Source organism: Bidens hawaiensis, unplaced genomic scaffold (genome assembly GCF_021521415.1).
Source record: "Bidens hawaiensis isolate Kalapana, Puna unplaced genomic scaffold, B.hawaiensis_p1.1 tig00032467_1, whole genome shotgun sequence".
Taxonomy (NCBI): Eukaryota; Viridiplantae; Streptophyta; class Magnoliopsida; order Asterales; family Asteraceae; genus Bidens; species Bidens hawaiensis.
The window spans coordinates 125,032-151,640 of NW_027505253.1; the positions used below are offsets into that span (position 1 = coordinate 125,032).

Below are 26,609 nucleotides of genomic sequence, written 5' to 3' on the forward strand. Positions count from 1 at the left end.
GTCTACCGAGAGTACGTTCATAGTCCGCCGTCTATACCTGTACTCAAGGTCGTGAACACGTAAAAGGTCCGCAGTCCTTACCTATGTTCACCATTCATGGTACGTGCAAGGTCCGCAGTCCTTCCCTATACCATCCTACATCCACAACACGTACAAGGTCCGCAGTCCTTCCCTATGTTGCAACATAATTCATAGCACGTACGAGGTCCACAGTCCTCCCCTATGCTACCACAATACAAATACATAGCACGTACGAGGTCCGCAGTCCTCCCCTATGCTACCACAATACAAATACATAGCACGTACGAGGTCCGCAGTCCTCCCCTATGCTACCCCAATACAAATACATAGCACGTACGAGGTCCGCAGTCCTCCCCTATGCTACCACAATACAAATACATAGCACGTACGAGGTCCGCAGTCCTCCCCTATGCTACCACAATACAAATACATGACACGTACGAGGTCCGCAGTCCTCCCCTATGCTGATGCCTATCTATAATACGTATAAGGTCCACCGTCCCTATCTACGTTTACATCTATCATCTACCTTACGTATAAGGCCCGCAGTCCTTAACTACGCCATCACCAGCCGAGTCTATGTCCGACAGAAGCTAGAGGGATTTGCCATCCTAACTTACTATGTCGAACGTAGAACTCACATACCATTCGTGTACCTGTATACACATACTTCACATATACAATAATTACATTATAGCATAAGAACACTCTAGGCGTTCTTTACATCATTCATTTAACAACCATACCTCTTGTCGATACGTGCAATATCCGAAGATCGTTCACGCCCCGACAAGTATTCATTTGTAATGTTCATACATCTTCGACATATAATATTCGTATCTTTATTTTTAACCTGACAGTACGCACAATATCCGAAGATCGTTCGCGTACCGACAAGCAATCATTCATATCCATCACATATATCACATATGGCATACACTTACCACTTAGAATAAATGTATTAACAACACATCGAGTATGCACACAGCCCCGAAAACATAACAAGGAATGGGGCTAGAAACTCACCTGAACTCTGCTTCTTCCTCCGATAGTTGTAAATCCCTTCTTTAACTGAGCTCGGCTGACTGTATAAGTTACACGTATCAATACTCGCCTGATTTAATCTGGTGGCCTAGTATTAGATTACTTTTACTTATCGTTTTAATTTATTTTCTAATCGAACTTGACTCTAGGCGAAGTTAAACCTTAGGCGAACTTAGCTTTAGGCGAAGTTGTCATCAGGCGAACTTAGCTTTTAGGCGAATTTGTCATCAGGCGAACTTAGCTTGCAGGCGAAGTTCATCGGGCGAACTTAGCTTGCAGGCGAAGTTGTCGGCTGCAGCTACTGTTCGTCCTTAATCGTCTTCGTTTCTTAACCAAATAACTCGATTTAGGTATCCACGGAATCGTCTGACCAGCGCCTACAAACCCCAACCATCAAATCGGCCTAACATCGATGTTTAAGGGGTGCGATTTAGGCATATAGGTTATGGGTTCTTTTATCAATCGATTAACCCATCAAATCTTAACCATTTTCAGTAAGTTTAGCTTTGTAGGATTCGTTTTTACCATACAAACACCGATCTATCATTTCTATACTAATCCAAACCTAAACGAACATGTTCTCGATATAAACGTACCGTAAATGAGTCGAACTACGAACACGAGCTGGTCTTGTTGCTTTGGTTCGTCACGACGACCTAGCACCAACGAGCTCGGGTCCTGGCCTTTGGATCTTGGTTCGGGTTGTGTGTTTTGGAGTGTGTAGAGATTAGGATGGATAAATGGATGGAATGGAAATGATTGGGGTTTAAGGGGGTATTTATACTCCCTTAAGCCCATGGACCGAAGGCCCATATTTCCTTTTGGTCCATATCTAATCCCATCTAATTATCCTACTAAGTCTTCATATTTTGCTATTATTATTATCGTTCCACTAACTCGTTTATTTCACCCGACAAAATAATATATTAAATATTACTTTAGAAATTTCGGGATGTTACATCAAGACCCAGGCCCACTCCTCTATGAGGCCCATTGAATTTTAAAAATTTTGTATGTTTATTTTCGCCTATTTATATAATTCTTTTCAGCAATTAACTAAATTATAGGTTTGGTTTGGTGGTTTAATGTGAGATTTTAAGTCTTGGAATGGAACGCTTGTTGCTGAGTTCTAAACCCATTGGAAGAACGTGTAATATTTTTTATTAGCTCATCTTGTTTGTTCTTTGATTAGTTACCCCTGCATTTTTCTAAAGTATGTTTTCCTTTTTTATTTTAAATTTGATAACTTAACAAAGTTACTTTTTATGTTTACTTCCGATACTAATAATGAACATATCTAATACCAATCGAATTCAAGTCAACTCATCACCGCAACGTTCTGTGTTTTTTTTTTTGTTTTCCTTTTATTTTTTATATTAGCTCATCTTATCTTTATGTATGTTGTTTGTTCTTTTATTAGTTATTCCTGCGTTTTTTAGTATCTTTTCCTTTTTTTTTTATGATAACTTAACGACATGTCTAACACCAATCGAATTCACATCAACTCAGCGCCGCAACATATGTGTTTTTTTATTTATAAATATGTTATGTTGACGAAATTAGTTTTTGCATTTAGTTTTGATACTATAATACTAATAAACTTATATTTTACCGACCGAATACACTTCGTTTTTAATATGTTATATATTTTCATATCATATTATAATTTTTGAATTTATATTTTAAGGCCTTTTGTTTTTTATGTCCCGGCCCTTCTTTTTTCTTTTCTTCTCGGAGACGGCCTGCTTGTACACAGTAAACAACATACAAAAGCCAATGAAAAAATAAAGCTGAGCAAATGTTATCTACCTGCTTAATTTGAGGTTTTCCTATATTCGATTTAGCAAAGAAGATCTTTGCATTGCACGCTGTTATCCTGCCATCACCATCTACACCAAAATAGCGTATGCTTAGGATCAGTAAGTAAGTGGTTATACCAAATAATGATAATTCGATAAAATCTTTACCAAATTTATACATTCACCTGAGTACGTGAGTGTAAAATGATGAGATTGAGAGTATTTGTATGAAAATAGAATCTGAATCGAGACGTAGTTGAACCATTGTTGGTAGATCTATTAATGAGCCAACGTCCGTTCGGTTTCCGACCGTCGTCTTATAATCTGATTTAAACCAATCAATAGTTGACGAAAAACCGACCCAACGTGTGGCTTGAGAATCACCGATCTGCATAGATCTGAGACATGAAAGCTGTCGTGGGTGGCTACGCCGGAACCTTAGATCTCCGAACGCCTTGCTTAGTCCATAACACTCAAGAACATTGTAACCGTGCCGGCACAGGTGTCGCCGTCGCCGATACACACTTTCTACGACCGCCGTCGTCTGACAAAATGAAACCGTCTCCATTCTGTCTCCCCCACCGTTAGTGAAGAAGCTGCAGATTAGAAGTAAGAAAAGACATATAAGAAAAGCACATGTAAGAATTATAGAGAAGAGTGCGAGAATGGAAGAGGAGAACAACACGTGTTTGTTGCAATGACGTGTAAAAAAAACAAACCAGCTCATTTGAAGTACAAACCAAACTGCAGGGAGTGCAACTGGTTATGTCTACCGACCTTCAAAATTGTAAATATATAAATATGTATTAGGAGGGGCAAGACAGTTCGGTTTTTACGGTTTGAACCATTTTCAAAAGTAAAACTAATAAAACTTTTTCATAAATTAATATATACTCTTAAGTGTATATTCAATAAATCAAAAATAAAATAAAATAAGGTTACGACTGGTTCCAAGTTTAAAATAGCACTGAACCGAAATGTTAAACTCTTAACCGAAACAAGTTATAAACATGCTTAGGCACGTTTAAGGTTTTGCTTAAACTATTTAAATTAATTTAGAAATGTATACAAATTAATTAACAAAAAAGCGATGAGCTTGAGCTTGAACTTGTGAAAAGACTCAAGCCGAGCTCGAGCTCATGTAAGTCAAAACGAGAAGACGTCGAGTCTAGTCAAGCTTGGGCTTGACTTATTGGCTCATTTACAACATCTCAAAATGACACCTAAACTGAAGCCAGTATGAAAAAAAGCCATATAATCAAAACCCGTTTTTTTTTCTCAAAAGCTAATATCCATAATATGGTTGTACATTATGCATTCTGTGTTGTATTCAAGGTTAAGATAATCTTTTTTAACAGTAATAATGTCGATCAAAACATATCCTACCCAAAAATTAATAATGGGTTTAAAAAGAGTGACTTGTTTTTGAAATCATCGAGATCAAACTTTAATAAGTTGAAGCGATTGGGTTTTAACTCAAACATCATCAAGTTGAAGCGATTATCATATTCATTGGTGTGTAATTGTCCAAGTTTCTTTTACACCAGCTCGTTTTACTTCTTCACATGTGAAGAAACCCGATTAGGCCGAAACCCAAAAAGTTGCCCCAATATATAGTTAACCGAACAGAACAAATGACAAACTGGTTAAAAATACCAAAACCAAACTGTTTACAAAATCCTATAACCAAAATTTACGATCTTGGTTATAAGTTAGGACCAAAAACTGACCCATACCAACCAATACGTACACTTGTTAAAATTGTTGTTCCTCTGATCAAATTATTTATCTTTTATTTAATTTGTTACACTTCATTTGAAGTCTTTTGTTGCTGTGATTGTTTAGCTTAAGAGAGGATGTCAAATACAAAACTTGGTCAGATCAGTTAGTTGGTTGACTAACAATTTTATGTTTAGTTGTTACATTTATGTTATTTGTACGCTTTTATTTATTTGTTTATTTTTAACGGCTAATATCTTTATTTACTCATATTATACTCAATGTCTCAAGTGAGATCAGAACTCACAACCTTTGATTGAATACAATACACATTTGTTACTAGACTAAGCTACACTTGTAAATGGTTGTTGATAATGATGAAATCTAATATAAAGATAATGATTTATTTCTTATTTCCAACCGTGTACCGTGTTCTTTCAGAATCTCCTCATCTAAATATTTTATGCAAAAGTAACGTGTTTAAAGTATCATGCTACAAGAAAATTAAATGTTATATCTTACAATACTAATAAACAAAAATAATGATGCCTAGGTGTCCTAATCACATTCATTCCTAGATTAATATTCCATACTAATCTTCTAATCCCTCTTCTTCTTAATCCATGCTATCCATGGGTCATTGGTGAAAATGGTTTGACCCATGAGTTACATCTCAAGATATAATGCATACATTAATGACTATTTACAACAATATAAAACTTAAAACATAATTTTGCTCAATGTATACATTACTTTTTATTAAAGATGTCAAAACATGTTTTAACAATAAGGACTCATGAATTCAGTTTGAATTATACGAGACTTCTCACTTCATATATATAAATTTTTAATTATGCGATTTAATTTATATTTCCAATTAATGCGATTATTAATTTTGTATATTTAATTTAAAATTATAAACGTAGTCATTCTGAAAAAAAACTTTTAAGCATTGAAATAATTACCAGTTATACCTAAAGAAATTTGAAGTCCTGTAATTTAGATTTTTTCTAAAAAGTTATAAAACCGAATTCTTTGTTTTTTGGAAACTGTAAAATTTTGTTTTTTTTTTATTTCATAAACATTTATTACATAATCAATTTCAACAAAACAAATCTTATTTTACTCTACTAATAAAACAAAGTGTTGATGCTTAGATGTCAAGCCTACATTCACTCATAGCCTAATTTTTCATCATAATTCATAATATCTCATCTCATTCATCCTAACTATCCATTAGTCTAAACCATTTTATCAATTGGGTTATAGAATCATTAGATGGATTTTATTAACTATTTAAAGGTGTATAAATGTCACGTTTATAATCACGATTCAAGAAGAATTGATGCTAAATATAATCAATTTATTAGGTTGGCTGTGGTTTTTCAACATTGCATAAAATATATATTTAGATGTGCATATATGTAATCTGATGACATTATACTATAGATTATTGTCTATATGCACATTGATCATCATCTTTTAAACATTGTTACACGAAAAATTACATTAAGTTCATGTTATCCACCATGTGTAGTACATATAATGAAACATGAAGAAGATACATTTTATAAGTCGTGAAACGTGAAAAAATTATAATTCATAAATTGTTTGCTTTGTCTAATACATTAATTTACATGGTAAATGAGACCTTAAAATGATGTTTACAAATTTGAAAAATACTTCTTTGTATACAAAATTTGTATCACATGTTGTGCTTAATGTGAAGACACCTTTTGGACATGCAATCCTATTACCCAATTGAGTTTGTCGCATTTCGGACTACAATTGTATCACATGTTTCGTTCTGATCTGACATAAGACAATCATCAAATACGTATGGATCATTTTTAAAAAATGATGACTTTAGTTCATTTCAAAACAATTTTAATAAAAACTAATATAGCCTTAAAGGCCTGTGTAGGCACTTGCATTTATAGCAACTCGGTTTATCATTATCACTGAATCTTTTAGATTTATTATATAGGATGCTAAGCTACACGCAATTTCAATTATGAAAAATATTTTAAGAATCACAATTAAAATATCATACATGATCTTTTAATTTATTTTTACCTTTCATTTTGTTTATTTTTTTTAAATAACATAACTTATTTATTTTTATCATTTGATAAATCCCGTATAATGTACGGGTTCAAAAGCTAGTACATTATAATATAACCCCACACATACTTTGCTAATAGATCATATATTATCTTTCTGGTAGTGGGTTTTAAATATTTATGTGAAAGTAGCGTATGTGGAAATTTTTTCATCTGTGACTAGCTTTTTGTGGCACTAGGACTAGGAAGTTTTGGTCTTGAGATAAAAAGTTGTGAAAGAAGGGCAAAAGTGTCGGCAACTGTTTTATGTATATGGAGCTAACATTATTATTTCAATACACTAAATTATTTTATTATACTAGAACAAAATTAACAAAGCGAAATCCTTTAATGCGTTTTTTCATTAAATAAGTTTTGTACTTCTTACATTTACATATAAATAAATACTATTTACATATAATTATATAAATGTGTAGGCTATATGTATAAAAAACCATTAAACTTATCAAAATGCTGCTGCCTTTTTCTTTCTTTGCTTCATACGATTCCCACGCTAAAATTGATTTACTAATTACTTTTCTTTTTACACAAACATATAAGATCATATATCGTACCTGGGATACAGACGAGGCCTCTTAGGGGAGACACTAAATTTGTTTTAAATGACCCGAGTTAAACATGAATTCTCATCCACAAACGTCAAAGTTTTATTTGCTTGTTTTTATAGCAATATTACAAGAAGGCACGGCACGGCTGAAGTTCTTGTTAAAGCTTGTTTGAATCAGTTTATCTTTGTATTCACTTATAGTTTTTGTATACGGTATTATATTAGTATATTTCGCAAAAAAATGAAAGTATCATTATCATTATTTTGTTAATTATTATTAATAAAACTGACACTTTTCTACAATTTTAATAAATAACGAGGTAGCACACCCGCGGCCGATTTGCGGTGACATTCACAACGCGAATTTGATTGGTATCAGTTATAGTTCGTTACGCCATCGGATTGACACGGCAATGACCACTGAAATACCGGAAAAGAATTAATATGAAAAGCATTATTATTATTTTTTTACCAGCAACTTCCTGTTACGTTCTGGTAGTGAATTCCACTTTGCAATAGAAGAAAAAAATTTTCTGCCACTTTTTTCTATAAATAGTTATTAATAATTCTCCGACAGATATATCCTCAGATTCTCATTTAATAAACACACACTATATGATCAGCTAGCAATGTCTATTCTTGTGTCTTTGCTGGTATGCATATTAATATTCATGAGTGGTGGTGTGAGCTCGTGCATTGAGGTGGAGAGGCAAGCTCTACTCGATGTTAAAGCCAACCTAACTGACCCGAATGGAAATCTAGACGGTTGGGGGAGCAAAGGAGAAATAACGGATTGTTGCGAATGGTGGTTGGTCACGTGTGACGACCACACTGGTCATGTAATCAGCCTTTTGCTTTCTTCGCTAGGTTCAGGTAATATTAGTCCCTCATTGCAAGTGTTAAGTCAGCTACAAGATCTTTATCTAAGTTACAATGATTTTCAATCCAGTCCTTTACCCTCCTTTTTGGGTTCCTTGTCCAACTTACAACATTTGGATATTTCTGGTGCTAATTTGAGTGGACCTATTCCTCAACAACTTGGCAATCTCTACAACTTGCATGAACTTGATCTTAGCGATAATTCTTTGAACGGGTCTATTCCCTTTTCCTTTGTAGATCTGACTTCTCTTACCGACTTAGACCTCTCACGAAATCAATTAGGAGGTGTCATCCCAAAATCCTTTGGCAACTGTTCATCTTTAGCTTATCTGGATTTGTCACAAAATCAATTAGGAGGTGTCATTCCAAAATATTTTGGGAATTTTTCATCTTTAGTTTACCTAGATTTGTCACAAAACCTCCTTAATGGGTCAATGCCTGATAGTGTCGGTCAACTTTTAAATCTGGAAAAACTTGATGTTAGTCATAATTCTTTGAATGGAAGAATTCCTGACTTCAAAGGGTATCCTTCCCTCTCACATTTAGACTTGTCTAGTAATCAGTTTTCCGGTAATGTGCCAAACAGTTTGGGTCAGGTTTCAAAGCTTTCACTTCTTGATTTTTCGTCCAACTCCCTTGAAGGTGTTATCTCGGATATTCATTTTCTCAATCTCACACAACTAGATTATTTGGACTTGTCTTTCAATTCTTTAGCAGTCGACTTACGCTTACACGACAAAGTCCCTTTCCAATTATCAACAATAAAATTGCAATCCTGAAGGTTGGGACCTGGATTCCCATCGTGGATCAAAACTCAACATTTTTTTGTGCATATTGATATTTCAAATGCTGGAATATCAGATAGCGTCCCCGATTGGTTTTGGGACCTACCAAGTCAATTGAAGTTTCTGAGACTCTCTTCAAATCAAATGAAAGGTATGCTTCCAAACATGGAGGTGTTATTTGATGGCTCTCCTGGAATAGATTTGAGTAACAACCATTTCGAAGGAAGGGTACCGATATTGCCTTCTAAACTGGCTGCATTAAATCTCTCGGGAAATAAGTTCTCAGGAACACTTTCATTCTTGTGTAACTTTGATACGGGTTTAACTTTTATTGACCTCTCCAACAACAAATTTTCAGGGCGCCTACCTGATTGTTGGATGAAATTTCAAGAAGAGCTAATCGTTCTAAGTTTTTCAAATAACAATCTGTCCAGCGAAATTCCTTCTTCGTTGGGAATCTTGTCTAACCTTGAGGCATTGTATTTACGAAGAAATGCATTTGTGGGTGAATTGCCAATGACCTTGAAAAACTGCACAAGACTTAGGTTCGTAGATCTAGGGGAAAATAAGTTATCCGGTGTTATACCAGAATGGATAGGGGAAGAACTTTCAGAGTTATACGTTCTTGTTTTAGGATCCAATAGATTCTATGGGAGGTTACCTTCTCGGTTATGCTGGCTGCGTAATCTTCATGTCCTTGACCTGTCTAATAATGGGTTGTCAGACAGTGTTCCTAGGTGCTTTGATACCTTCACAGCAATGGCTAGAAAAAGTATTGGAGATTATATGATCACTAGCCATACTTATGTATCAACTATATCAGCTCCATGCAGAACGGTTATTGGAGTCTCGTGTACTCTTCCTAATGAAGAGGCACAATTTTTAGACAATGCATGGGTTACATGGAAAGGAACCAGACGTTCTTTTGGAAGAAGTGGACTGCGTCTACTCAAGAGCATTGACCTTCAAGAAACAACTTGTCTGGAACACTACCACATGAAATCACTAGTCTTTTTGAATTGGTTTCATTAAATCTTTCTGTCAACAAACTGAATGGGGATGTCCCACAAGATATGGGTCGACTGAATTCTCTTGAATCTCTTGACTTGTCAAGTAATAATTTTTCAGGACGTATTCCGTGGAGTTTGTCACAACTGAATTTTCTAAGTTATCTTGACCTCTCAAATAATAATCTGTCAGGACAAATACCGGTTGGGTCTCAACTTCAACGCTTCAATTATACCTCCTATAGTGGTAATCCTCGGCTTTGTGGACCTCCGCTTACACCAAGCTGTAGGGTTTCACCTGTTGTTGAAAAGAAAGATGTTGAAGAAGATGAAGACGGCTTTTGGAAATCGTATTACACGGGTATGGGTGTTGGATTTGCGGTTGGATTTTTGGGAATTTGTGGTGCTTTAGTTTTAAACCTCCGTTGCAGATATTTCTTTTTCGTTTTGTTGAGTCACATCAAGGATTGGATATATGAACTGTGGTTGTGCATTTTGGCAAACTTGAAAGAAAGTTTCGAAGGTGAGCATTTTACAAACGTTGTGAAGAATCTTATCGCTCCCATAATCAACTCAGTTCAAAATATCAAGAAATGAGGATGTATTATTGGTATAAAGTAGATTAAGAGTGTTACATTTGTAGTTCACCAATTATAAATATAAAAATAATATAAGTGAGCTTAATTACAATCTGTTAGGTGTAGGTTCAAGTAAACATGGAACAAACAACATGTTAACCACCCGACCGACGAATTTATAACAAGGTTTGGAACTACCTTAAATACCCGAGTGTATGTTTCTGAAAATGTTCAGTTTATAAATTAAATGTTTTTTTAAACAAACCTAACGTTTTTTTTAAATAAAATATGTTATGTAAAAGCAATTAAAGAAAATGAGAAATCATTAAAAATATATAAAAAGAACTTTAAAAAGTATGTATAATTAATGTATAACTAATAGTAGAGAGAGAAAAAAAACTAAGAATACATAAGAAAATAACATGTGTTTAGGGAAAACTTTTAGTTATTATATAGTATATGTAGATTTTTAATAGCTAGTATCTTTTTTACTCCTATTATACTCTATGTTTCAAGTAAAACTAGAACCCACAACCTTTTGGTTGAATACAATACACATTTGTTACTAGGCCAAGCTACGCCTATAAAATGGTTATTGATTTATTGATGAAATCTAATATAAAGATATTGATTTATTTCTTATTTCCAACCGCGTAGCGTGTTCTTCCGGAATCTCCTCGTCTATATATTTTATGCACAAAGTAACGTGTTTAAAGTATCATGATGCAAGAAAACTAAACGTTATATAATATATCATATCACATACTTTGTTATTATATCATACATTCTCTTTCTGGTCGTGGGTTTCAACTTTCAAATATTTTATGTGAAAGTAGCGTGTGGAAAATTTTCTCATCTGAGACTAGCTTTTTGTGGCTCTAGGACTAGGAAGTTTTTGTCACGAGATTAAAAAAATAAGAAAAATAGGCAAAAGTGCCGGCAACTGTTTTATGTATACGGGGCTAAGATTATTATTTCCAAGACACTAAATTATTTATTATACTAGAACAAAATGAACAAAGCGAAATCCTTTAATGCGTTTTTTCATTAAATAGTTTATACTTTAAAGTTTCGTACTTCTTACATTTACATATAAAAAAAATAATATTTACATATAATTATACAGGTAAAAGTTAGCGTACAAATGAAATTAATGTACTAATTGTGAGAATCAAATAGAGTCTTTATGTAACTACATCATAGAGTAATTAATTACTCTATGATGTAATTACATAATTACTCTACTTGTATATGTAATTACTCTATTTGATCATCACAATTAGCATGATAATTTTATTTGTATTTGATCCAAACTCTAATTATATAAATGTGTATGCTATATGTATAAAAAATCATTAAACTTATCAAAAAACTGCTGCCTTTTTTATTTCTTTGCTTCATACGATTCCCATGCTAAAATTGATTTACTTACTTTTCTTTTTACACAAACAGATAAGATCACATATATGTTTTGGTTGTTGCACTCTGGGATACAGACGAGCCCTCTTAGAGGAGACTCTAAATTTGTTTTAAATAACCCGAGCTAAACATGAATCCTCATCCACACACATCATGATTTCTCAATATGATTTTTATATACATTTTTGCAGGATTGACACGGCAATGACTCTAACTCTCTAAGTAGCAGAAAAATAAAATATTCTGAAAATTAGCAACTTCCGGTTTACCTTCTGGTAGCTAGTGAATTCCACTTTGCAATAGAAGAATGAATTTTTTTTTTCTCTGCCACGTAGGACTGGTTATATTTATAAATAACTATTAATCATTCTCTATGATCAGCAATGTCTATTCTTGTGTCTTTGCTGTTATGCACATTATTAATATTTATGAGTGGTGGTCTGGGCTTCAGCATAAACTCATGCATTGAGAAGGAGAGGCAAGCTCTACTCGATGTTAAAGCCAGCCTAACTGACCCAAATGGAATTCTAGATGATTGGGGGAGCCAAGACGAAAAAATGGATTGTTGCAAATGGACGGGCGTCATTTGTGACAGCTTCAGCGGTCATGTAATTGAACTTGATATTGATCCTACCAAGTATTTTTACAGTTTGAAAGGTATAATTAGTCCCTCGTTACAAGTGTTAAATCGGCTAAAACATCTTGATCTGAGTAATATTGATTTTCAATCCAGTCCTTTACCCAACTTTTTGGGTTCGTTGTCGAACTTAAAATATTTGGAAATTTCTAGTGCTAATCTGAGTGGTCCTATTCCTCATCAACTTGGCAATCTCTCCAACTTGCTTGATCTTGATCTTAGCAATAATTTTTTGTGTGGGTCTATTCCCTTTTCCTTAGAATATATGACATCTCTTACCTTTTTAAACCTCGCGCAAAATCAATTAGGAGGTGTCATTCCAATATCCTTTGGGAATTCTTCATCTTTAGAGCATCTGAATTTGTCACAAAACCAACTAGGAGGTGTCATTCCGAAAGCATTCGGGAACTGTTCATCTTTAGCTTTTCTGGATTTGTCACAAAACCAACTAGTTGGTGTCATCCCAAAATCAGTTGGGAAATGTTCATCTTTAACTTATCTGGATTTGTCACAAAACCTCCTTAGTGGGTCATTCCCCAGCTTTGTCGGATGTTCCTCCTTAAGTCACATGTACCTTGATGATAATTCTTTGAACGGAAGTATGCCTGATTTGACACGATGTACATCCTTAATTACCTTAGACCTTTCTACTAATTTGTTAAGCAGAACCATATCAAACAGTGTGCTCCAGCTTTCAAATCTGGAAAATCTCTTAGTTAGTCACAAATCTTTAAATGGAAGTCTACCTAACTTCATAGGATGTCCCTCCCTTTTGATTTTATTCATGTCTGGTAATAAGTTTTTTGGTAATTGAAGAGGTAGGTCCCAGCAGAGGTGGTTAGGACCCGCAAGACTTCCTTAAAAGGAGACGTCTGCGCAGTTGAACACGCAAGACTCCTTAAACGGACGTCTGCGCAGTTGAACCCGCAGACTTCACCATAGGGACGTCTGCGCCGCGACCTACCAAACCCGCAGGACCCACCACGCTCAGAGTTGTGACGACCTCACATGCGGTACGCAAGCTGGTCCCGCAGGAAATGCCTCCCTATGGTTTCCAAGTATCCGCCTGTTCCCGCAGGTGCGGATACCCGCCATTAGGGACTGGCCACCCGCGCAGCATGGCTACACGCATAAGGCTCAAACTCGTAATAATTCAGTAGTCACCTGAAGAAGGAATGAGCAAAGCCGGGAACATTCCCGCATAAAGGCGGGAGGGGGAAAACTCCCGCCTAAATGAGCCAGTCCGTATAATAATGGAGGATCTTTTGTGTGATACCTGACGAGGTATGGACAAAAGATCTGACCAACGATACGACAGCTCACTGACAACAGCATGGCAGACAACACGCCACAGCACTGTGACCAATAGCCGCCGCCTGCTCACCAACTCCTGCCATACCACGTGCCTAGCCTGTAGTTGGTGGAAAAGGAAAAGTGAACAGCACGCCTGGTCACTGTCAGCCGCTGCCTATCCACCAATTACCAGCAGAGCACGTGTGTAGGCCACAGTTGGCAGAGTAGTAGGCCGGCTAAACCTCCTTGAAAACTCACCTTCGGCTATAAAAGACATCAAATGGTATTATCATTTCATCATCTAATATCTTGTATAATTTACCTGATAACTGCTCTAGTATTCTTAATATACTTTTATATTCAAAGAGTAATATAGACTGATTCTCACGCCGGAGGGTGGTCACAAGGAGGAACCCCCCCCCCCCCTTTCTTAGTGACGAGCTCACGGTGTCTGTTTTGCAGGTTATCGGAAGAACCATCTTGCCGGAATTAACCCCTCGTGGGAAACGTCTATCTAACCATCAGGTTACTCGTAATCTGTCGGGGTTCGACTGGTGTTTCTTCATTGGCGCCATCCGTGCATAAAGCTAGAACTTTATTTTTCTCCAGTTTTTTCAAAATTTCTGGAAATATGGTTAAGGATACTCCGGTCCCAAAACCGAGTAACCAAGAGACTCCGGTAATTATGACCCCAGCTATAAGGGGGAATACCGAGTACACAAACTTTACGAACACTACCCCAGCTACCCAAGCCGGGGCAAGTGAAGTAAATAATCAGACACTGGGATTCACCGATACCCAGTTAGAAAATCAACAGACGAGGCTCCCCTGCCAAACACTCGATGAGGTTAAAGCGTGGGCCGAAGCACGTCAAAAAGAGTTCCAAGCTGAGTTGGATGAACGTTTACGTTCACTCCAACAAGTGGAAGAATTCGAATACGACGATGATTCGGAGGAATCCGAGGAAGACGCGAACCCTCGTCATAGGGCGAAAAGGAAGCGTAAAGAAACGGATTCCCAACCGAGAAGGCGTTTTGGAGAAGCATTCAGTCCAATAAACGTGGGCAACAGCCCACGGGACTTCTCCAAAACATTCACCCCAACTGCGGCAAGGGCGGGAACGTCCAAATTCGCAAGGGACATTGCGGAAGCAATCGCCCCAAGAAGTGCCAAACAAATGTCCAACATAGGCACGTACGATGGTATTTCTGACCCTGACGATCACTTGAACAGATTCATCGCGGGGGCGACCGTCAGTAACTGGACGGAACCCACGTGGTGTTATATGTTCCAAATGACGCTGGTCGGGGCAGCTAGAGCGTGGTTCGACCGTCTGCCGGTCCACCACATCTACGATTGGGCAGACTTCCAACAGAAGTTCAGCCAACACTTTAGTCAGCAAAGAAAGTACACTGAGGAGCAGTGGACAATCCTCAAGTGCGTCCGAGAAGAGGAAGAATCTTTGCCTGACTTCATCACTCGCTTCAACTCGAAGAAGCTAAGCCTGGGCAACGTTAGCGAAGATCTCGTTCGCGCCGCTTTCATCCAGGGCGCAAACGACCCGGAACTCATCTGCACCCTGACGGGCAAAGATGGCATGCCATCCACATGGGATGCCATCATGACCGCAGCTAAACGCTTTGCGGAAACCGAGAGGCAACTGGGTAGAGATCTTCCACAGAGCACGAACCTCTACACCCAGAAGACGAGGGAAAACAACGTCCTTACCGCCCGATTAAACAAAAAGCGGAAGCTGGGCATTTGGCAGTCAAGGGTAAACTTTGACACCCCGTCCGGTTTCCAACATCGGTTGGGTGGAAGAGATAACGTGAAACCGGAGAAGAACTCCAGGTGGACGCCACTCACAAAGAGTGTGACCGAGATATTCGCCACGGAGGAGCTCCCGTGGCCAAAGGCTCCGTTTATCCGGCATCGCCACAACGCTGATCAGAGAAAGTATTGTGATTTTCACAAAACCAAAGGCCACAACACTGAAGAATGCTTAGACGTAAAGGACTTGGTCGAAGCATTTGTCAAGGATGGGACACTCGCGCACCTTGTGGCGAAGTGAGCGTCGAGCAGGCTGATGCGTGAACCCCAGCTGGGAAACGCACGAATAAAAATCGCAGCTTCAACGGAGACTACATACTGCGTAAACAACGAGATCCCGAACAAGATACATGTCGGCTCGATGGTGCTCCCATCCAAGCCACGCCTAATGGGAGCTCAATTACACAGTTTGTATGTAGATCAATTCCAAATTTGTAAAGAAAAGGCCTAGAGCCACTTCTAATGGAAACGATTCTCCTTCAAATTGAAGCTGATGATTTTACATTTATATTTTATGAACTTTGCACATGGAGATGCCGGTATCCACCGCATCAAGTGAAGAATCGTTGCGCAGGGAAGGCGGCAAAACCCGCACAAACCCAAAAGCATCAAACCTTCACGCAGGTCAGTTAAAGGGGAAAGGTTCAGCCATCCCACTATGTGAAAGTGCCGGTATATCCGCATGAATCCTGGTAGAGGAAGCTGAACACTAACCTATTAACAACCACGCGTTGAACGGTCGATTCGAACACTAATGCCGGTAGTCATCGCATCAAGAAGAGTCATTGCGTGGGGAAGGCGGCAAAACCCGCATAAACCCAAAAAACGACAGAACCTTCACGCAGGTCAGTTAAAGGGGAAAGGTTCAGCCATCCCACTGTGAAAGTGCCGGTATATCCGCATGAATCCTGGTAGAGGAAGCTGAACACTAACCTATTAACAACCACGCGTTGAACGGTCGATTCGAACACTAATGCCGGTATTCACCGCATCAAGTGAAGAATCGTTGCGTGGGGAAGGCGGCAAAACCCGCATAAACCCAGAAAATGACAAGACCTTCACGCAGGACAGTTAAAGGGAAAGAGTTTAGCCATCCTACCAAGTGCAAGTGCCGGTCCTATCCGCACACTCACAAAGGGGGAAGCAAAACTTCAACCTACTGTCAACCACATTCAAGGTTAACTTATTCTAAACACTTGGGAAATCGCTAATTTAAACTAAATATGCAAGTCATATAAGGTTTATAAAGCAATGAACCCAAAGGAAATAACAGTCTTATCCACAAAAAGATTTGTATTTCACAAAAGATATATTACAAGAATGGCCGGGTAACTACCCGTCTACAAAACAAAATCTAGTCTATCCTAGCAGCGGGAAGGGATCTTCAGAATCAAGCTTCAGGACCACTTCCACTTGGACCCGCCCCATCAGTAGAGCGTGGCGGTTCAAGGAAAGCCTTGAGGATAGCAAGTCCATCATCAGCAGCAGCGACTTCCTTCACCTTCTCCACCACCGGATGCGGGAAGGCGGCATATTGGTTCACCGCTTGGTCATATGCAGCTTCGGTGTCCACATCGAACAAAGGGAAGTTGGAAGGCGGGACGCCTTTCTCAACGAACCCTAGACCAAGCAGGAAGCCGGCCTTTTCCCCATCCTCATGAGAAGCGTTGAGGGCTGCGCTCATGGCATCATCGTAAGTAGTCTCTGAGAAGACCCGATGCACAACCTACAAAGAAAATACAAGTGTCAAACACCTTTTCTATGTACAAAGGAAAGCGTGAAGACGTAAAGCTAAACATACCTGAGACAACGCTTCTCGAAGAAGCCATTCCTTGGCAACCAGAGCTTCTTGGAGGGCGGCTTGAGCTTGGGTGCGGGCGCGTTCGGCTTCGCTTCTGTTAAGGTTGGCAAGTAGCACTTCCTTTGCAGCAGCCTCTTCAACGCCCTTAAGCTTCCGCTCGGTGTTGTCAAGCACGCCCCTCTGGTCCAGGATCTCTTGGAGCTTCTTGGCATCTTCCATCGCCAAGGCATCATGAGCACGTTGGAGAGCCTCTAATTTGGCCTTGAGCTCCTCGTTCTCCACCCGTAAAGGCTCAGCAACGGCTTCAGCCTTGGTGGCCCTCTCGGTTGCGTTCCTCGCAGTCTCCTTAGCCAGCCGAAGCTGTTCGTTAACAGCTTGGGCAGCCTTGGAGCGGGCCTCGAGTCGCGCTTGAACCTCAACCTCGAGGGCCTTGAAGGCCTTCTCCTTCTCCGCAGTAGCTGCGGCCAACTGTTGGTTCTCCTCCCGAAGAGCCCGCGCTTGAGATACTTCCTTGGCGCGAGCTGCTTTCAACTTGTCGTTTTCACGACAAAGCAGCTCGACGCGCGGCTGCATCCGGGCCTGGAGAACCCGAAGCTCATTGGTTAGCCTACCCTCCTGGTAGCTAGCCATGGCTTCCCCCAACGCACCATGGGAAGCAGCGTGGCGAGCCCATTCCACGCACTCCACAGGGGTACGAAGGGTTGTTCCTCGGCGGATGTTCCATCGCGGAACATACACTTCATTGGAATCCGACACTACAAAAGAAACAAAGCAGTTAGGAAAAGATGAAGAAAAATATAAAGGCCAAAAGAACCCTACGCACCTGTAGGGTCGATCACAGGCCGATAGCCACCGAACCCATCGCCTGAACCTAAGGGAAATCCATCCAAAAGGTCGGGCAGATGGGAAGGTGACAAAGATTGGCGAGAAGCCCTGCGCGTACCTGATGGGCCGGCCGTCGTTGCCGGTGGCGGAGGCATAGTAGCGGCCGCCGTGGTCGCCGCCGCAGAATCCGCAGCAATCGTAACCGCCGGCTTGGTGAAAGATGCTGTAAAAATCGCACTTACCACCGGCGGTGACGTCATCTCAGCTGGAACAGTCGGCTCAAGGGAGCGAGCAACTGATCCAGCGGAAGCAGGCGCAGGCGCCTGGGTCGTCGCCTCAGGTAGGCTGACCGAGCCTACCGTCATCGGCGGAGGGGTACTCCTCTGCGCTCCACCCTGGAATGCGTCAACATCCACGCCTACACAAGAAGATAAGTGTTTCAATAAATTTATAAAGTGATAAATCTACAAAGATAAGGATGTTTGTACTTACGGGTTTTCTTGAGCCTGAACGTACGGACGGGCTGGGACGAGCCCGATGGAGCCGGTCTCTTGATGCCGGTCACCGTCGTCGTCGTTGGTTCTCCGGAGGTAACAGTCGTAGCCTCCGGAGCAGTGGTCTTCTCACCACCGGGGTTCCCCGCCACCTCTTCACTATCTGACTCGGTGTCAGATAGAAGCACCGGATCAGCTGTGGAGGCCACCTTCTCCTTCCCTTTCCCGCCGGCAGCCCTCTTCTTCCGCACCAACGGAGGACCATCTGCGGATTCCTCAGAAGAAGACAGGATGTCAGGAATTCCAGCAGCGGGTACAGCATTGAGGGGTTGAGGATAGAGTATCGCCTTACCTGGCCGCCGGTGGCTTAGGATCTCGTGGCCCAGCGGATAGACCTCCACAAACCGATCCGCCATTTGTTCCAGGATGGGCAACTCGTTCTCGTCTAGAGCACGAGTACCCACCCGCACGGGACCGTCAGCTTCCCGCGGGTACAGGAGCGACTCCAAATCGTTCCCCTCTGAAAGAAAAGAAACAGTTAGAAGACAAACTCATATCAGCAAGAAAGACAAGACATACCATAAGGAATAGAGTTCAAACCGTATTCGAGAAGGATGGGAAACCGAGACGCCTCCTTCCATACCCGGCTCATCCCCAGCATCACCATCCCGGACTCCGCAAACCGGTAAACCGGAGATTGGACCCGAGATATCTTCGCGAACCATTCCGCCTCCTGGTAGTTGGAAGCGTGAAGGCTCGGAAACGCTTGCCCCTTCTTAAACTTCATGGCAATGGGGATGGCGCGGGCAGAAATGTAGAAGAACTCCCGCTTCCATGATCGGAGACTGCGCTCGGTCGCGCAAATCTTCAAACCCTTGATCCGGGTTGTCAGGGTGTACCACCCCTGGATGCACCTCCAAGTATAGAAGGTCATCAGGCGGTCCACATAGGGCTCAATGCCCAGAATTCGGCACACCCACTCGAAGTGCCGAATCTTGGCAATCGCCATCGGATGCACCTCGGTCAGGTGCACACCGTGCCTCTCCAGGACACGGTACACAAACTTTGTCAATGGGAACCTAAGGTTCCCATAAACAAAGAATGCAGCATATACCCCGATCTTGCCGCTGGGGGCATCGTACACAGTCTGCTGGGGTTCAGGAAACTCAGGCTCAAGAGACTCAAGCATGAATTTCCTGACGACGTACTGGTACAGATCGACAGGTAGAGCACACTGGCACTCGCCAGCAGTACTCCTATCGTCGGCTACAGCTTCAGCATCATGGGAAGACATATTGCAGAGGAAGAAGAAACGATTTCGGAGGAATGCTCAACTAAATAAGGGAGTATTCACCAGAAATCGCCTTAGAGATGAAGAGAAGAAGTGAAGGTGTGAATTACAAAGGACCCTCTTCCCCTTTATATAGTGATCGCAATTAATGCGATGAATTTAATGCGAAGGAGAGAGAAATTGAAGGTGCAATGAAACCGTGACATGTGGCACCAGGCAAGCTGGCAACAGCTGTTGAAAGGACGAGTGCCATTAATTTTGCGGCCACGCGCTCGAGAAATCGCGCCCACGCGCCGTAAAAAGCGTCTGAAATGACCATATAATGTCACGTCACCATAACTTCCAGCACATCCTGACACAGTCAGAAAAAACCGTCGCACGACGACTGTTCTTATCCTTTCACCAACTCTTCAAATTTCAAAGATTCAAAAAGATTCGAAAAGTAAGCGGGAAAAATCCCTTACCCTGGCTATCCAGTTGACCGTAAGACGGCTGCGGGTACAGTGTTAAGGCAAAACCCTTCACATACCTAGCACCCGCAGGGAACAGAGGCCAAGAATACCCAACTATGAAGTCGGGTGCGGGTACAGTGTTAAGGCAAAACCCTTCACATACCTAGCACCCGCAGGGCACGGAAACCGGAAAAACCCAACTATGAAGCCGGGTGCGGGTACAGTGTTAAGGCAAAACCCTTCACATACCTAGCACCCGCAGGGAACGGAAACCGGAAAAACCCAACTATGAAGTCGGGTGCGGGTACAGTGTTAAGGCAAAACCCTTCACATACCTAGCACCCGTAGGGAACGGAAACCGGAAAAACCCAATTATGAAGCCGGGTGCGGGTACAGTGTTAAGGCAAAACCCTTCACATACCTAGCACCCGCAGGGAACGGAAACCGGAAAAAACCCGACTATAAAGCCGGGTGCGGGTACAGTGTTAAGGCAAAACCCTTCACATACCTAGCACCCACAGGGAAGTGAAGCCGAGAAAATCTTGGCATTCCACCCAACTACAAAACGGGCACAGGTACAGTGCTAAGGCAAAACCCTTCACATACCTAACACCCGTAAAAAGTCATACCTCGGCACTCAATTGTAAGTCGGGCGCGGGTACAGTGTTAAGGCAAAACCCTTCACATACCTAGCGCCCGCAGGGGATTAAACGCCATGAACACCTCGGCAACCATAAGTCAGGCGCGGGTACAGTGTCAAGGCAAAACCCTTCACGCACCTAGCCCTGCAGGGATTTAACGCCAGGGATACCTTGGGAGTAAAGTAACTAATAAGACGAAGTGCGGGTACAGCGTCAAGGCAAAACCCTTCGCATACCGAGCACTCCATGGGAATTGTAACCAAGAAGGATCTTCTGGGCCATGCTTGCAGAAACGGGATTAACATCCCCGCATAGCGGGAACGTCAAGAACTAGATTGTTTGAAACTTCAGGATGGAATTGGTGGTTATAACATGATTGATCACTATGTTCAAAACCACCAAGACCTCATGGAGAATCTACACAAAAGGTTCTAAACGCTCCTGACTTGCGGGGAGGTTACAGACCTATCCGCATCATCCCAGAGATCAAGCAGAACATTGGGAAATTCTGCGTGACATTGGGAAACCCGTGGGTAAGACTTCCCGCGGAAAACCCATAAAACTAAACCCTTTTCAAAAACCCCTAGCTTAAGTCCAAAAGTTCACCTCACTTTATTAAACATTCATGAGAAGAACATTGGACTGGGGGGGCTTGAAGAGGTAGGTCCCAGCAGAGGTGGTTAGGACCCGCAAGACTTCCTTAAAAGGAGACGTCTGCGCAGTTGAACACGCAAGACTCCTTAAACGGACGTCTGCGCAGTTGAACCCGCAGACTTCACCATAGGGACGTCTGCGCCGCGACCTACCAAACCCGCAGGACCCACCACGCTCAGAGTTGTGACGACCTCACATGCGGTACGCAAGCTGGTCCCGCAGGAAATGCCTCCCTATGGTTTCCAAGTATCCGCCTGTTCCCGCAGGTGCGGATACCCGCCATTAGGGACTGGCCACCCGCGCAGCATGGCTACACGCATAAGGCTCAAACTCGTAATAATTCAGTAGTCACCTGAAGAAGGAATGAGCAAAGCCGGGAACATTCCCGCATAAAGGCGGGAGGGGGAAAACTCCCGCCTAAATGAGCCAGTCCGTATTATAATGGAGGATCTTTTGTGTGATACCTGACGAGGTATGGACAAAAGATCTGACCAACGATACGACAGCTCACTGACAGCAGCATGGCAGACAACACGCCACAGCACTGTGACCAATAGCCGCCGCCTGCTCACCAACTCCTGCCATACCACGTGCCTAGCCTGTAGTTGGTGGAAAAGGAAAAGTGAACAGCACGCCTGGTCACTGTCAGCCGCTGCCTATCCACCAATTACCAGCAGAGCACGTGTGTAGGCCACAGTTGGCAGAGTAGTAAGCCGGCTAAACCTCCTTGAAAACTCACCTTCGGCTATAAAAGACATCAAATGGTATTATCATTTCATCATCTAATATCTTGTATAATTTACCTGATAACTGCTCTAGTATTCTTAATATACTTTTATATTCAAAGAGTAATATAGACTGATTCTCACGCCGGAGGGTGGTCACAAGGAGGAACCCCCCCCCCCTTTCTTAGTGACGAGCTCACGGTGTCTGTTTTGCAGGTTATCGGAAGAACCATCTTGCCGGAATTAACCCCTCGTGGGAAACGTCTATCTAACCCTCAGGTTACTCGTAATCTGTCGGGGTTCGACTGGTGTTTCTTCAGTAATGTACCAAATAACTTTCAAATCTTAGATTTCTTGATTTTTCATCCAACTGTCTTGAAGGTGTCATCTCTGAAGTTCATTTACTAAATCTAACCCAACTAGTGTATTTGGACTTGTCACTCAATTCTGTAGCATTAGACTTAAGATTCCATGGAAAAAACCCTTTCCAATTATCTATTATAAAACTGCAATCCTGCAAGCTGGGACCTAAATTCCCAATGTGGATTAAAACTCAAAAGAATATATGGCATCTCGATATGTCAAACGCTGGAATATCAGATGACATACCTGCGTGGTTTTTTGGTCTTTCAAGTGGGTTGAATTTTTGAACCTCTCTTCAAATGAAATAAAAGGTATCCTGCCAGACATGAGCAATACTGGGTCAAGCAGATCAAAGTATAATCAATGTCCCGGAATGGATTTGAGTTACAACCATTTTGAAGGACATGTACCGTTATTGCCTCCTAGATTGGCCGCATTAAACCTCGCTGGAAACAGGTTCTCCGGAACACTTTCTTTCTTGTGTGAGATTGAGAGTTTTATTTATATTTGTTTGCCTTCATGTTATAGTATGAGAAGAGACTCAAATAGTTTAATATTTCTTCGTAAGTACTGAACGCTTTGTTCTTCTGTATGACAACTGGCTGAAAATTATGTCTCTAATTTGCTTAAACTATTTGTAAAAATGAGTGTTAGAAAATGATAAAGGGCGATTGAGATACTCTAATATCGACTTCAGGTCATGTGTAATGGACGCTTTGAGAGGGGAGAAAAAGCCCCATAGCGCCCAGAACACCGCCCCCGGGACTCTATATATGAGGGCTTTTGGGGCTTTGGGCGTTTTGGTGAAAGCGCCAGGTGAGGGGAGAGCTTACCCAATCATGATTTTTTTCTTCATATTTATATTATTTATATTAAAAAAATAGAAAAAAAAAGTAAAAAGAAGTAATATTTGTGTAATGGTTGTGACTTTATACCACTACACCATTTTTCGCATAAAGCCCTTTTTTGACGTACGTCACGTGTCGCATAACGCTCTTAGGTGTGGTTTTACCACTACACATGGTCTTAGATTGATTATTAGAAAACGACTTGGCTTTGACTTAGCTAGCCAAATGTATTAAAGAGGGTTAGGTGATGGTCTAAGTCACTCATTAATTCATATGAAAACGTGAAGAAACCTAACTCATCCATTAGTTCATTTAATTGCCTAACAAGACTTGCATTAAGTTTATTTCTAAAAGTCAAATGATGTGAAGGCAACCAATAATTTGCTTTATTTTCGTCGCAGACTGTGCTATGTGTAAGATTGAGGTGTTAATTACTAGAAACAAAAGGAACGAGAGTGATGACCAAGAAAAATCATATTTGCATATTAGGGCTACAAACTACGTTCGACAGGACGACAACTTTCATTTGAAACAAAAGGAACAAATGGATTTTTTTAAGGTTTTGCTTAAAATTTTTAAATTAATTTAAATATGTATACAAATTAATTAACAAAAAAGCGCCGAGCTTGAGCTTGAATTTGTGAAAGACTCAAGCCGAGCTCGAGCTCATGTAAGTCAAAACGAGAAGACGTCAAGCCTAGTCAAGCTTGGGCTTGACTTATTGGCTCATTTACAACATCCCAAAATGATACCTAAACAGCTAAACTGAAGTCAGTATGAAAATAAACATATAATCAAAACCCAGTTTTTTCTCAAAAGCTAATATCAATCATATGGTTGTACATTACGCATTCCGTGTTGTATTCAAGGTTAAGATAATCTTTTTTAACAGTAGTCGATCGAAACATATCCTACCCAAAAATTAATAATGGGTGTTTAAAAAGAGTGACTTGTTTTAGAAATCATCGAGATCAAACTTTAATAAGTTGAAGCGATTGGGTTTTAACTCAAACATCATCAAGCTGAAGCGATTATCATATTCATTGGTGTGTAATTGTCCAAGTTTCTTTTACACCATCTCGTTTTAGTTCTTCACATGTTAACAAACCAGATTAGGCCGAAACCCAAAAAAGTTGCCCCAAAAGATGGTTAACTGAACATAACAAATGGCAAACTGCTTAAAATACCAAAACCAAACTGTTTACAAAATCCTATAACCAAAATTTACGGTCTTGGTTAGTTAGGACCAAAAACCGACCCATACCAACCCATGCGTACACTTGTTAAAATTGTTGTGCCTCTTATCAAATTATTTATCTTTTATCTAAGTTGTTACACTTCATTTGAAGTCCTATGTTACGGTGATTGTTTATCTTAAGAGAGGATGTCAAACACAAAACTTGGTCAGATCAATTAGTAGGTTGACTTAACAATTTTTATGTCTAGCTGTAGTTTGTTACATGTCTGTTATTTGTACGCTTTTATTGTTGTTTATTTTTAAATGCTAATAACTTTTTACTCTTATTATACTCGATGTCTCAAGTGACTAAGTGAGACTATAACCTACAACCTTTTGGTTGAATACAATACACATTTGTAACTATACTAAGCTACGTACGCTTGTAAATGGTTGTTGATTTAATGATGAAATCTAATATAAAGATAATGATTTATTTCTTATTTCCAACTGCGTACCGTGTTCTTCCAGAATCTCCTCGTCTAAATATTTTATGCAAAAGTAACGTGTTTAAAGTATCATGCTGCAAGAAAATTAAACGTTTGTCTTATAAATTATTATATATCATATCACATACTTTGTTAATATATCATATATTCTCTTTCTGGTAGTGGGTTTCAAATATTTTATGTGAAAATAGCGTGTGGAAAATTCACTACTACAAAAACATCAATAAGATGCGGTGATTTTGACCAAAAGGTGCAGTTTTAGGACCGCACCAAATAGCATCGAATCTTTAGATATAGGAATCGCACCTTTTAAAAAACCGCATCATCTAACATGTATAGTCATAGCCGCATCTTTTACATTCTAAACTGAATAACCAAACCGCATCTTTTAACATATGAACTAAACTGAATAACCAAACCGCATCTTTTAACCAAACCGCATCTTTTAGCTTAAATTCTTTTTTTTAATTAGATGGAAACAATATATATACAAAACCAAATGATATATATATATATATATATAGCTGCAAATCTTCAAATATACATCTACATACACATATATACAGTATTTTATAGATGCAAAACCAAATAATATATTTTTAAAAAAATGTTTCAAAATATCCAAAATTCATGTTTCAAAGCACCACAAATGCAATCCGCATACAAAAATCATGTTTCAAATATTCAATTCACAAACTCTAACTTTCATCCTTGCAACCCAAGAGACACTGACTTCAATCTTCATACTTGCAATGCAATCCGAATCCAAAGTCTTCATACTTGCCTAACAAAACATATCCAAAGTCTTCATATATGCATTTACACTAACACAATCATATATATTTTATACTACATGTGACACGTATATATACATATAACACCAGACCTAGGTGTTTATTCGATAAAACAAAATAACTAATCAGTTTAGCTTAAGGCAGTTTACGCATCAACCATCCAATGCAAGTTGGAACTTAACCCTATAGTTGCATGCATTTGTCCACCGGAAACTAAAGTCAAAAATGATAATAAAGTTACCTAAAATATAAATATTCAGTTCACGACAAAGGGCAATTTCGCCATTAAAAAACCAGTGCCGTTTAAAACCCGAACAACACAAGTCAAAAGTTAATCAAACTCAAACCCTACTG

The 26,609-nt window shown here is 40.1% G+C and overlaps 1 pseudogene; it reads left to right on the forward strand.

Moving 5' to 3' along the window:
* Positions 1 to 7,882: 7,882 nt before the first annotated feature.
* LOC143611881 (receptor-like protein EIX1) lies at positions 7,883 to 10,451 on the forward strand (annotated as a pseudogene).
* The last annotated feature ends 16,158 nt before the right edge of the window (positions 10,452 to 26,609 follow it).